Source organism: Alosa pseudoharengus, unplaced genomic scaffold (genome assembly GCF_046254945.1).
Source record: "Alosa pseudoharengus isolate Yale_2024_CS ecotype anadromous, Long Island Sound unplaced genomic scaffold, YU_APseudo_1.1 YU_APseudo_1.1_scf_2, whole genome shotgun sequence".
Lineage (NCBI taxonomy): Eukaryota > Metazoa > Chordata > Actinopteri > Clupeiformes > Clupeidae > Alosa > Alosa pseudoharengus.
This window is the reverse complement of record NW_027468663.1, coordinates 29,641,654-29,654,278: the sequence shown is the minus strand read 5'-3', so window position 1 is coordinate 29,654,278 and position 12,625 is coordinate 29,641,654. Positions and strand designations below refer to the sequence as shown.

At 38.3% G+C, this 12,625-nt stretch overlaps 1 long non-coding RNA gene across 1 annotated transcript; it reads left to right on the top strand.

Moving 5' to 3' along the window:
* Nucleotides 1–3,631: 3,631 nt before the first annotated feature.
* Nucleotides 3,632–5,197, top strand: LOC143135201 (uncharacterized). The gene is made up of 2 exons (XR_012988851.1): nt 3,632–3,871; nt 4,251–5,197. It is a non-coding gene; the product is annotated as an uncharacterized LOC143135201 (long non-coding RNA).
* The last annotated feature ends 7,428 nt before the right edge of the window (nt 5,198–12,625 follow it).

The following is a 12,625-nucleotide window of genomic DNA, read 5'->3' as shown; positions in this document are numbered from 1 at the left end:
TTCCAGGTTAGTGTCTTCACCTCACTGTGTGTTCACTTTGTGTGTGTTCACTAATTCACGGATGGGATAAATGCAGAGACCAAATTAGTTGTATAGGCAAGTATACTTGGCCGAGAAACCCGATTAAAAAATAAAAATAAAAAATTAGTCCAGAAATGGCGTGGACCCTTTCCAGAGCTCTTCTGTTCCAGATGCTATCTTCACCTCGAGTGATTTCACAACACAGTGCGTTGAGCTGGCTGGCTGCTCAGGCCCATGGTAGTCCTCTCTGGCCCATTCAGCTGACGGAAAAAAAGGCCCAGCATCAGCAGCTATCAGTGTCCCCTGTGCTGTGAAAATTGGACAATCACTCAACATTATCCCACTCTAGAGGTGTGTGTGTGTGTGTTTTTGCAAAGCCTCAAAAGAAATTGCTGTGTGTGTGTGTGTATGTGTGTTTGGCCCTAAACTTCAAAAGAAATTGCAGTGTGTGTACAGTATGTGTGTGTGTCTGAGTGAGAAAAAGAGAGAGAGAAAGAGAGAGAGGGGGGAAGAGAGAGAGCTTGTGTGTGTGCCTGACCCACAAAAAAAGAAGTGCACCCCCTGGACACTTGGTTAGAGTCCACATGCTGACTGAGATCTGAAGAGAGGGCCACTGAGGAAGAATGAGCTACCATTTACCACTGGCCCCAGCTGCAGGGCATACAAGAGCAACAGCAACTGAGTGAAAAGGCAAGGTGATGAGCCGCTGAAAGGCTGTTCTGATCTGTGAACAGCACCAGTAAGTTGAGCCGCAGCGGCATCATAACCACACTATATTGCAACAGGTGAAAGAGAACAGCCAGGAAACAACATGATATTGAGGAACTACTGCCACTGCAACCACTATGTCACTATGTCACTACCATGCCGACCATTTATGAGCATCTGTGCCACAGAATATTGTTTTTATCAAAGGTGCTATAGCAGAGGTCTATTTTCCTTTTCTCTACACAGTTCAGAAAACATGTGATGATAAAGGACATCTGGCCATAATAAGACCTTCAGAATAGAATACTTTTCACTTTGGGGTTGTTCCAGGGTGATGTCTGATATCTTTTGCCACTTACACCCACTGAACAGAGACAGCCTGCTGCAGGCAGCCCTTGGCACAAGTGAAGCATGACATACACTCCCAGCAAACATAAATCAAACCCGATCAAGCATTAATAACAATTATTAATTACCATTAGCCACTCGTTTCCACACTAATTTCCCTTTATTACTCGACTCCTATCCTGCAATTAGGGAGAATTAGAGGTGCATTATGGGAAAGGAACGGCGTGATTAGAAATCTCTCCGACCGATCCTGCAGCCAGCTCTCAATTAGAAGTGGGGGTTTCTGATACAGCAGATTTGAAGGGCTTGCCACTTTAATCAACCAGATGCCATATCTCTGAGTAATAGGTCTTAGCCAAGACATTAAGCATGTTATAGATGACTCACGATTCTCTGTGAATATATCATCTGATTTCACATAGATCAAATCTAAAACTACAGTTAAGACCTGACCATACAACATGCATGTTATTTCACAACATATACTTTACTTCTCAAGCGAGCAGGAACAAGCAGGGACATAATAGCTTTGTCACCCACCAGCACTGAATCATGCCAGTAAAACTGATCTATCCTCGACGTAAGCCATCCATTCCCCCCAGCAGTCCCACGGTAATGGCTTGGTGGTGAGGTTTGCTCCTGCCCTCTGGCTCCTGTAATGAATACCCCCAAGATCCAGCACTAAACATCCCAAGGTCTTGTCCCACCAAGGTGACTGAGATTGCCCTTGCCTCTTTTTTTAGGCTCTGGTCATTGGTTCGACTTTAATGGAAGATCGCCCTGACCCCATAAACCAAGCAGACCCTCCACGGCATCCCACACCCTCTGTACTCCGATAAGCGTGTGCTGTGTTGTCACACTTGATCTACGGTTTAATTCAATCCCGGCACATGCAATTTTGTCCTTCCCATCAGTGCTGGGATGGGAGGAGGGGGGTTCATGCCCACCACACCATCACCACAGCCTGGTATAAATAACCCCACTGTAAAAAGTTTCTGTAAATTTACACCCAGATTCTAACATTATTCACCGGTTTTCTTTAATAAACAGGACTTTCCGGTCATTAGTAAGACTAATATGTAAAATCAGGCTCCAACACTGTTATTTACCACGCCCGTAATGTTTATTCTGGAACACACGTACTTCCTGTTATCTATTAACGTTACCTTCGTTCTGGTGATGGGAAGCTGTCTGCTGAGAGAAGACGATACGTTGGAATCATATCCAAACCCATCGAAAGCCATCAACACAATAAGGTGAGTTTATCTGTCACCTTTGACCAGAAATACAACGTTTGAAAGCACACTGGTCATGTTTATATTAAGTTGTATAATACAACATCTCTGAATGTTACCCTGCTGAAACGAAGTTAGTAGCAGTGCTATTCAGCTAGCCAAGACCGCGCTTTCGCCCTTCTTAAGCCATGCGTTATCGTTATCACTACACTTGTCGATCAAATGTTACGTTTCTTCATTGCAATCTGGAGCCATCTAAATGTATTGGTATGTGTAGGGTATGCGTAGTTTTTGAAAGTTTGACTCGCGGGATTTACCTGCTATAACACGTGCTTGCTAGCTAAGTCTGCTTAGCATCATCAGTTTAATAAACCAGTGGCCAAATAAACAATATGGCACAAACGGATCAGTGTTGACTGCTGCTTTCAGTGTTTACTTGTATGCATGGATTTCGCCCGTGCTGGTAATTACTTAAAGTTGTGTTAAGTCCTTCAGTTTAGAAAGCTAATGCTAGTTAGTAGCCTAGCTAGCTCTCCATAGCAGAGGTGGTTGCATGACACGCGTATGGTATTCCTCCCGAGTTCATTTGAGCTAGCGGCATGCAACAGGAAGATGTTTACATGTCAGATATGTGGGCATCAGTCCACTGCGTCTATTTATGTGAGCCATACCTAAATTCATGACAATATACCCAATATAGACCTTCCATGCTGTGTTCCAGATTGGCAAATAAAATTTAAGAGACATGCAGGTCTTGGATTTCCCCTGGGGATCAATAAAGTATCTATCTATCTATCTATCTATCTATTTATCTATCTAGGTCTTTAGACGCACATATATAGAAACCATAAACAATGTGGTTTTGATAAGACGGACACTATTTCAAAAGCAAGCCCCCTTACTTTGCACACACATTCCTCACACAAACATCTTATCACACCCGCCTCATCACTTTTTATCATTCAACGGCAGACACACACACCTTTCATACTCACCTTGCAGACAACTCACATTCACTCACTCCTTACATACATACACACACACACACTCAGAGATTACATTCACTTTCTCACTCACACACATACACACACACATCAGAGTTGTTGAGTGCCTTTCTTTTCTTTTGCTAAGGGATGTGCGACCGTAGCTGATGTTGAGTCTTCCAAGCCTACCTGTGACGCCTCGCCTGATATTACTCGGTATGTTTGTTTTCATTCACTAGAGTAATAATGATCAACATATACATATTTAAATCAACTTTTGAATACTAAATGTTTTTTTTTCTGTATTGAATTTTGTTTGGACAAAATCCTAAAATGAATCTAATCATAGTTGACATGTGGATCTATATCTTAAATTGAATATGATAAATTATTTTTTTCAGGTGAACGACAAGGTAATCATCAAAAGTGGATGGTCAGCATTGAATCCTTAATCGTTTGTGAAGGGTCCAACCTCGCCACATTTCTAACAGGCCTTGCAACATGTTTCTCCACCTTCTACATTCTGAATCTGCAATATCAGGAGGAGGCAGCGTGCACCCTTGAATTCATCCAGAGGTAAGTTCATGTCACACTTTCGAACCAGAATTTGTTTTATGTGTGGTATGTATTGGGGGGGTTGTGTAGTAGTCTACTATGTAGTTATAAGCACTACTATGCAGGATTACACCCTCTGTAGAGAGCAATCATGCATAGTACTGCTGTAATAACCACAGAACACTATACTTCTACTTCATACAACTGATTAAATCAAATATAAATGCAGTTACAGTAAGTAATAAATGTCAGTTAATTTCATTGTGAGAAAGTGTGTTAACGTTACAAATTCACATCCGATTCATTCACTTTGGCACAATTTTCCTCTACATGAATCCTAGTGTACCCTATCAGTTTTTGTAACTCTCTCTCTTTCTCTCTCTCTCTTTCTCTCTCACAGAAAAAAGGCCCAGAAGAAGCCTAAGAACAATCACTAATAAGTAAAGTGAATGTTATACTTGATTTCTCATGAATGTTACTTGATTTCCTCCCTGATTATCATTTATACTCATCTCTGTACTTTAAATTCTTCTGGACATAATCTGTCAGTTTATTCATTCTCACATGTACACAAGCCCAATGCGATGCAATGATATTGATAATTATCTGTGATAATTATTCTGTATCTTATTTGATTTTGAAATAGTACTACTGTAGATAACATGTCTACATTTTACATACATATGTGATACACAAGCCTAATTTTCCATGATAATTCTTTTGTACCTTATTCACGATTTTTGAAATACAACTAGATCACGTGTCTACATTTTACATTCATACGTGATACACGAGCCTAATGCGATGTTTTTGTTTTTCATGATAATTCTTTTGTACCTTATTCCTTGTTTTTTGAAATACGATTTTCAAAATACAACTAGATAGCGTGTCTACATTTTAAACGGGCCTAATGAAATGTTTTTGTTTTCCATTGTAATTCCTCTGTGTCTTATTGCCTGTTCTTTGAAATCCGATTTTCAAAATACTACTATGTATCTACATTTTACATTCATACATGATACACGAGCCTAATGCGATGTTTTTATTTTCCATGATCATTCTTCTCTGTCTTATTCCCTGATCCTGAAATACGATTATAGTCAGTCTACATTTTCCAAAATTACTATTTATCTTGCTTCATCTCCCTTCATCTTTCAAAAAGATGACTTTACTGTTAGACTGTCAAGTAAGTGCTGTGAAATAAAATATCTGTTAAATTACAAATAAGTAACTGATGTGAAAACATGGATTTTTATCTTTAAAATGTTGATTTGAGAGTGGATGAACTCAATATATGGCACTTGTTTCCTGTAATTGTAAAAAAATAAAGACCTGTTGTGTAACTAACGCGAAGATCACATTTTTTTCTTGTTACCCAACATGAAAATTATGTTATACAGGAATTTAATGTTATGGTAGTCTGCCGTTAAACAACGGGAAGCTCCTGGAAATCCTGCCAGTTGTTTCCTGTTAATTTACAGGAAATTAATGTTGTTATTTTACATTAACTTAACGTTAAACCAGGGCACCGTTAAATAACAGGAATCTCCTGGAAACTCTGCTGCCAGTTGATTCCTGTTTTTTTACGGGATAATTTCTTACAGTATCGGCCCTAGAGAGGTAAAGCCAGATGGATTCTGGGTCGGCCACCTCATAAACGGCCAATGCACTTTCACCCCTCAGCAGCAGTGAAATATTCACCCAAAATGATAAGGGCGGAGAGGATTTCTGTCAGTTATCGCTGGACCCCTGGGCCCTTTATCCATGCACACATAGGCCTCAGATCAGGTGTCTTATTACCTGAAATGCAAACAGAGGCAGTCCAACAGCCACAGGCCTGGGCAATTTTTATTCATGAGATATAGAGAAGCCATGCTGTTTTTTGATAGACGCAGAGCAAAATCCATACAAAGTCAGCAAGCCTCGAGATTTAACAGTCTGATATGCTCATCCCTTGACACCATTCACTGTACCATTTTCCATTATTTTTTTAAAAATCTTGTGTTTTGCTTTTTGCTAAACATGGTTAGGTCTCCATTCCTTGAGAAAATGCCTGTACACAGACTATTAAGCTATTTAAAAACACTATTCTAAGTGAATCCCTCCACCAAGTCTTTTCATCCAGATTCTATAAGATATATAACATAACCTTTCAGTGATATGGGGTTTACCATCTAGGTCAAGGTCAAAGGGCTATGACAATCGTCATTTATTGACGGGTTCCCAGGACATACAATGTCCCCAATAAAAACTCCACTGTGCTGAGATAAGAGACCAACCAGGACAATTTAACTGCCCCGTTAAGTATGAAATATCCACACTTTGGGTCAAACGAGAATAGGTTATCTGTGTAGGAGAAATATTTGTTGATAAAACCCACTGTCAGAACTGAACATATTGAAGCAGCTATGTGGTGCAGCTCTGGAACCAATTTCTGGACGCATCAAAACTGCCCCAACTATTGTCGGTTTCAAATCTAGACGTAAGACATAAACTGTTTTCAGATGTTTTCCACTATATCAAATGCATTTTACGTTAATCAGATGCACTCTATCTTTTATTTTCTTTTATTTTCTTTTTTATTCTACTTTGTGTCTTTTATGTCTTTTAATTATTCTGTTTCAGTGATGGACTGCCTGTTTTACTTTACTTCTCTTGCCCTTTTATGCTTAAATGTAGCCTATAAGTGTCATATCTCGCAATGCTAATGGAAAATGATCCACCCCATGATTCTAATTAGCTCCAAAATAGGTTGCTCTTGGGCCTATGCTCCTTCCATGGTTTCATGAAAATCGGACACAATTGTGTTTTTCCCTCCGGAATTGTATTTACAGACAACCCATCATCCAATATTATCAAGGAATTTGACCTGTCTACACCATTTGATTATGCACTAAATTAAATAAAGTGTAGGCCTACATAAAATATGATTTTGTGGGGAAATAGAGAGAGAGAGAGAGAGAGAGAGAGAGAGAGAGAGAGAGAGAGAGAGAGAGAGATAGAGGGATTTTAATTGAATTGTGTGTTTTTTTTGTAATGGAATGTTGTTAAATGTTTGTCGACTCAAAAGATCTGGCATCTGCTATGGCATTGCATTATATAGGCTATATCTTTCAATCTTCTGGGTCAGATGCGGGCGGGCCACTGAGTTCTAAGATCTCGTGCCTGTTTAAATTATGGCTATTCGTATAATTGATGACAAATAACTGTAACTGAACACTGGCATGTTGTGAGACATTACAACAATAGCCTAAATAGTCTACAAATTAGGGGTAGGCCTATATGCAATATAGGCTATAGGCTAGTCGACGAATATCGTTGTTTTAACACTCCACCCCTCACTCGACAACCACACGGAGATTCTGTAATGTGCGTGTATGTCGTTCATAGTGGGGTTGTTTAAGGCTCAGTCATTTCAAATTTGTGTTAAAGTTTGGTTTTCACTTCCAAGTTGAAGTTTAGGGTCTATAGAACAATTTGAGTCCGAGTGTCAAACACACAGATAAAAAATGGCCTCTGGGGGGCGCCGTAAAATATATAAACTGCTACAACTTTTCATTAGATTATCCAATTTTAACATATGAGGTATGTATGGATTCAGAATTAAAAGGAGAAACTGGTGTGCTAAGCATTTGGTTACCAGATTAAAAACACACTTTATAATAAACACACTTTTAGCCCATGGACAACAAAATTTTGCTTTTTTTTAGATAAAGGGTGGAAATGCCCTCAAAGTTGTAATGAAACATCATTTTTAACTAATTTTTTGATGCAACAGTTGCTTTTCTGGACCATTGAGTGACATTTGGGTAATTTTCTGCGGCACACCTGATGATCTCTCACGGCACACTAGTGTGCCCCGGCACAGTGGTTGAAAAACACTGTCGTAGGCCTAATCCCTTGCATTGCCACAAACAAACATTATGCCTATGATATCCTATGCATGATAGATAGATAGATAGATAGATAGATAGATAGATAGATAGATAGATATACTTTATTGATCCCTAGGGGAAATTCAAGAAATGAATTTTTTCATGTAGTCCAGGCAAAGTAAGGTAATATTTCTCATGCTTATTTCAGACTGGTTTGTTGCAAAATTGGTGTCTATTTTTACATGTTGGCCCTTTGAATCAATGGAAATGGTTGTTGACGGGGATTGACTGATAGACTGTCTGTCCAATCAGAGGGGCCTGTATGATGCCTCTTTACTTTGCACAATTTTGGCTAAAGCAGTAGACAGTATGTTTATGTAAGTGAATGAAGATAAATTGTAAAGGTTGAAGATGGGGTTGAATGGGGGTTTCTGGGCTATAGGGCCAGATAATAGCGGTATTAAACCTATGATGTATATATATATGATGAGTCACCAAGTCCCCAAAAAAATCTTCAAAAGTGACCTCACTGCTAATAGCTTATTTAGAGGGCATGCAGGTAAAAGCCTGTCCAGCCATTTAACTATTAATGTAAACGGCAGCAGTTACTGAATTGTACAGTGACTTTATCTGGAAGTGTGGTCTATTGTCAGATGAAATGAAAATTGAGCTCTTTGGCTAGAAACTTTAGATGTGTTTGGTGTACATAGAAGAATGGCTATACTGAAAAGAACCCCATGCCTAATGAGAATTATGGTGGGGGGGCTGTGCTATTGTGGGGCTGTTTTTATTCCCAAAGGCCTTGAGAACCTAATTAAGGTGCATGGTGTCATGAACACCAAGAAAAACCAGAACATTTTCAAAGGAAATCTGCCAATCTCTGCCAAGACACTAAAAGTTGGTCTTGATTGGATCATTAATCAGGTCAATGAACCAAAGCAAATGTCCAGATCAAAACAAATATTGTTTGCTGAACACAAAATCATGCTTCAGACATTGCCATCTCAGTCCCCTGATCTAAACTCCATAGGAAAGCAGTGGGGTGAGTCAAAGAGGAGTATGGACCTAGGAATCTGGACGATCTGGGGAGATTTTGTAAAGACGAACGGTCTTAAATCCCTTGCTTTGTATTCTCCAACTTTATGGGGTTTTATTGGCAAAGGGAGGCTTAAGAAGTTATTACAAGCAGGGGTGCCAATAATTGTGAGCAATGTGTTTTTGTTATTTATTTCTTTATGAGATTTTCCTTTTTCTCCAAATAAATTTGCTTCCCTTCAAGGTTGGATTTTTCCTAATTTCTTTCATTGTGAGATTACAATAAATCACCAACAGATTGTTTTTTTATACCAGTTTTTAGTCAACTTTAACCGAGGTGCCAATAATTCTGGAGGTTACTGTATATAATTGCTATAATTATTGTTATAATTTTAAACTATATTTTCTGATTCAAAGCTGAACAACTGAACAACAGCTGAACTACAGCTATTAAACTGACTAAAAGCTATTCATGTCAATTCAGGTTGGTTTTTACAAAGTTAAATTGTGTTTTGTTTTATAAATCATGATATTGAATTATGCAGTGCAAGATGCCTCAAAGACAGTAGACAAATGCAGAAAGAAAGCCACAAAAGGCAATGGATCTCTCTCTCTCTCTCTCTCTCACACACACACACACACCACACATACAAACAAATAGATAAAGATTTCACCTGGTGGGGTAAATGATCTATATACTATAGTATGATGTAGTTTGTTGTAAGATTTCATGTTGAATTTTGTTTCAATATGGGTCGCTATAATTTAACGGATTGAACTGTAAATTATGCTGACATATGTTTAAAAATCTTGTTTCATGTGCCCCTTTTTCAATTTGAGCCCCTGGCCCTCCAAAGGTCTCGGCCCTGATATAGAAAGCTAGGCAATGCCCATGATGATGACTGAGCTGTGTAATGGGTCTGTTGCCTATTAGACTACTTTAGGCTATATCACGACTACTTCATGACTACCTAAAACCGTATTTATGCAGAAACTGTGTCATTGGTCTTTGATTTATGTACTCAAAAATAGCCCTCTATCCTTTTTCACAAGCCTGTATTAGGCAATGGGTTCCTCAAAATTTCACGCACATTATTATTTATTTACTTTACCAGATATAAATTTCTTTTGTGAATTTTTTGTGAATAAAATGATGGCTTGATTGAAAAAAGTTGGTACTCATGATCCTAAATTCATAAACTCAAAGTTGCAAGTTGGGTGCTTAATATCACATCGCCTTATGCAGCCATATTTGTGTATGGGTATCCTAGGTATCTTTGTGCTTCAGGGATATTCTGAACAACGATCTTAAATCGAGTTGAGTGATTACCCAGGCTTTATTTACAATAACTTTAAAAATGATGTTTCATTGCAACTTTGAGGGCATTTCCACCCCAAAAGCACCATTTTGCTGTCCATGGGCTAAAAGTGTGTTTATTATAAAGTGTGTTTTTAATCTGGTAACCAAATGCTTAGCTCACCAGTTTCTCCTTTTAATTCTGAATCCATACATACCTCATATGTTATAATTGGTTAAACTAGTCAAAAGTTGTAGCAGTTATTATTTTGCAGCGCCCCCTAGAGGCTATTTTGTTATCTGTGTGTTTGACACTCAAATTGTTCTAGACCCTTCACTTCAACTTAGAAGTGAAAACCAAACTTTAACACCAATTTGAAATGACTGAGAAAAATTACACATACATACGACCCCACTATCACACATACGTCCGTATAAGGTCAGTATTATATGGAGTCAAAATAGGGTCTTTAATATTGAGAGCTTGTGAAAAGATGTTCACATGTGTAATAAAGTTTTGCAGCTGTGCAAAAGGAGTTCTGCATGTGAAAAGAAATTTCGTACCTGTAGAAATATTTTGTACATGTGTGAAAAAATTATGTACCTGTAGAAATATTACGTACTTGTGTGAAAGAAATGTGTATCTGTAGAAATATTTTGTACATATGTGGGGGGAAAATGCGGATCTGTAAAAATATTTTGTACACGTGTGGAAAAAATATGTACCTGCACAAATACTTTGTACGTGTGTGAATCTCCTACGCGATGCTTTCCTGCGCAACACTGAAGTACGAGTGTGAAACTGAGATACAAGCTTACAGTGGTGTCATTCATGATTAAAAACAGTAATACTGTACACACATTTATGTTTATCTGCTATTATTATTTGATATGAGAACACGTTTATTTTATCACCCTTTGCAAGCCTATAATAATAGCCTAGTGGACGGCAAAAAGACGAATCAAATGAATGGGTTGTAATGGGACATCCACAGCTAGGAGATTATAGTGAGTAAGATTATAGTTATGCCCTTCCAGGACTGTTGGTTTGTTGTTTGGAATACAACATCCCATTTTCTTACATAGTTTTGTTTTCTTTGTGTTTGGGGAGTATTTTAACCACACGGTTATCTCGTCAGTTTATGAAGCACAGCAGCGGTTGCTATAGCAACCATAGACTGAACAGGACGGTAGACTACCAAGCAAGCAAGCTTAGGCAAAGTCTATGGCAAGATCTGAATGTAAATGGATAAACCCGTTCAAGCGTTTTCTTTATTTCCTATTTCTTTCAATTCTTTAACTTAAGACATGTAAGAATTAAGCCTACTTATTCGCTGGGCAACGTAAAAAACTGACGAGTTACATTAGCCCTAGCACTATGAGCTACGATAAACGTCAGCTAGGATAGCTATGGCAGCTATCATACAGTTATTATTTCATGTTCTGGTATGATATTCTTAACGTTTTGACTATGTTACAACTGATAAAAGCATGACAAATAAAGTAACCAAATCGCTTTGCAATATTTTAGTCCAGAAATACTTATGGGTGTTCATTTACAGTAATGTTACGACCTATCTGCCCTTGCTGTTACCACCAGTTTTAATAACTAATCTAGATCTGTGGGTTAGCGGCAAAATCTGGGTGGTCGGTGGGGAACGCTGATTGGTTGGCAGTAAGCAATGTGTTGATTGGCTCTTCAGAAAGGCAGTAAAATTAGGGTCAAAAGTCCGTAAGCTTGTATCTCAGTTTCACACTCGTACTTTCAGTGTTGCGCAGGAAAGCATCGCGTAGGAGATTCACACACGTACAAAGTATTTGTGCAGGTACATATTTTTTCCACACGTGTACAAAATATTTTTACAGATCCGCATTTTCCCCCCACATATGTACAAAACATTTCTACAGATACACATTTCTTTCACACAAGTACGTAATATTTCTACAGGTACATAATTTTTTCACACATGTACAAAATATTTCTACAGGTACGAAATTTCTTTTCACATGCAGAACTCCTTTTGCACAGCTGCAAAACTTTATTACACATGTGAACATCTTTTCACAAGCTCTCAATATTAAAGACCCTATTTTGACTCCATAGTATTAGGTCTGCAGGTTAGCATCATATCTGAATCATCTGAAGGGTAGGACCTCCGTTTGACAAACCTCCTCATATACTCCGGAGGTTATATCTGAAAGCGCTTAATGTGCAAATTGACCATAGGCCTATTTAAATTAGACTATTTAAATGTAGGCTATTTATTTTATTTTCAACGCCTTATGCGGTGCCAACCCAACCTGAACGCAACTGAATCTCACGTGATTCTGTGTTCTGGATTTTGAGCCAAGATGGCATCATTATATAGATAACTACTAGTTTGCCTGTATACAATATCAATATACAAGATTTTACTAATTTGATATTTGTATGCAATACACAATTATTATCTGCTTTTATAATTTAACAATTGAACTAGCTAAATATTAAATAAATAGAAATGGTACATGGATACAGTCACCTTTGAACAGGCGAGAACACCGCGGACAGTGCCTTTCAACAGGACC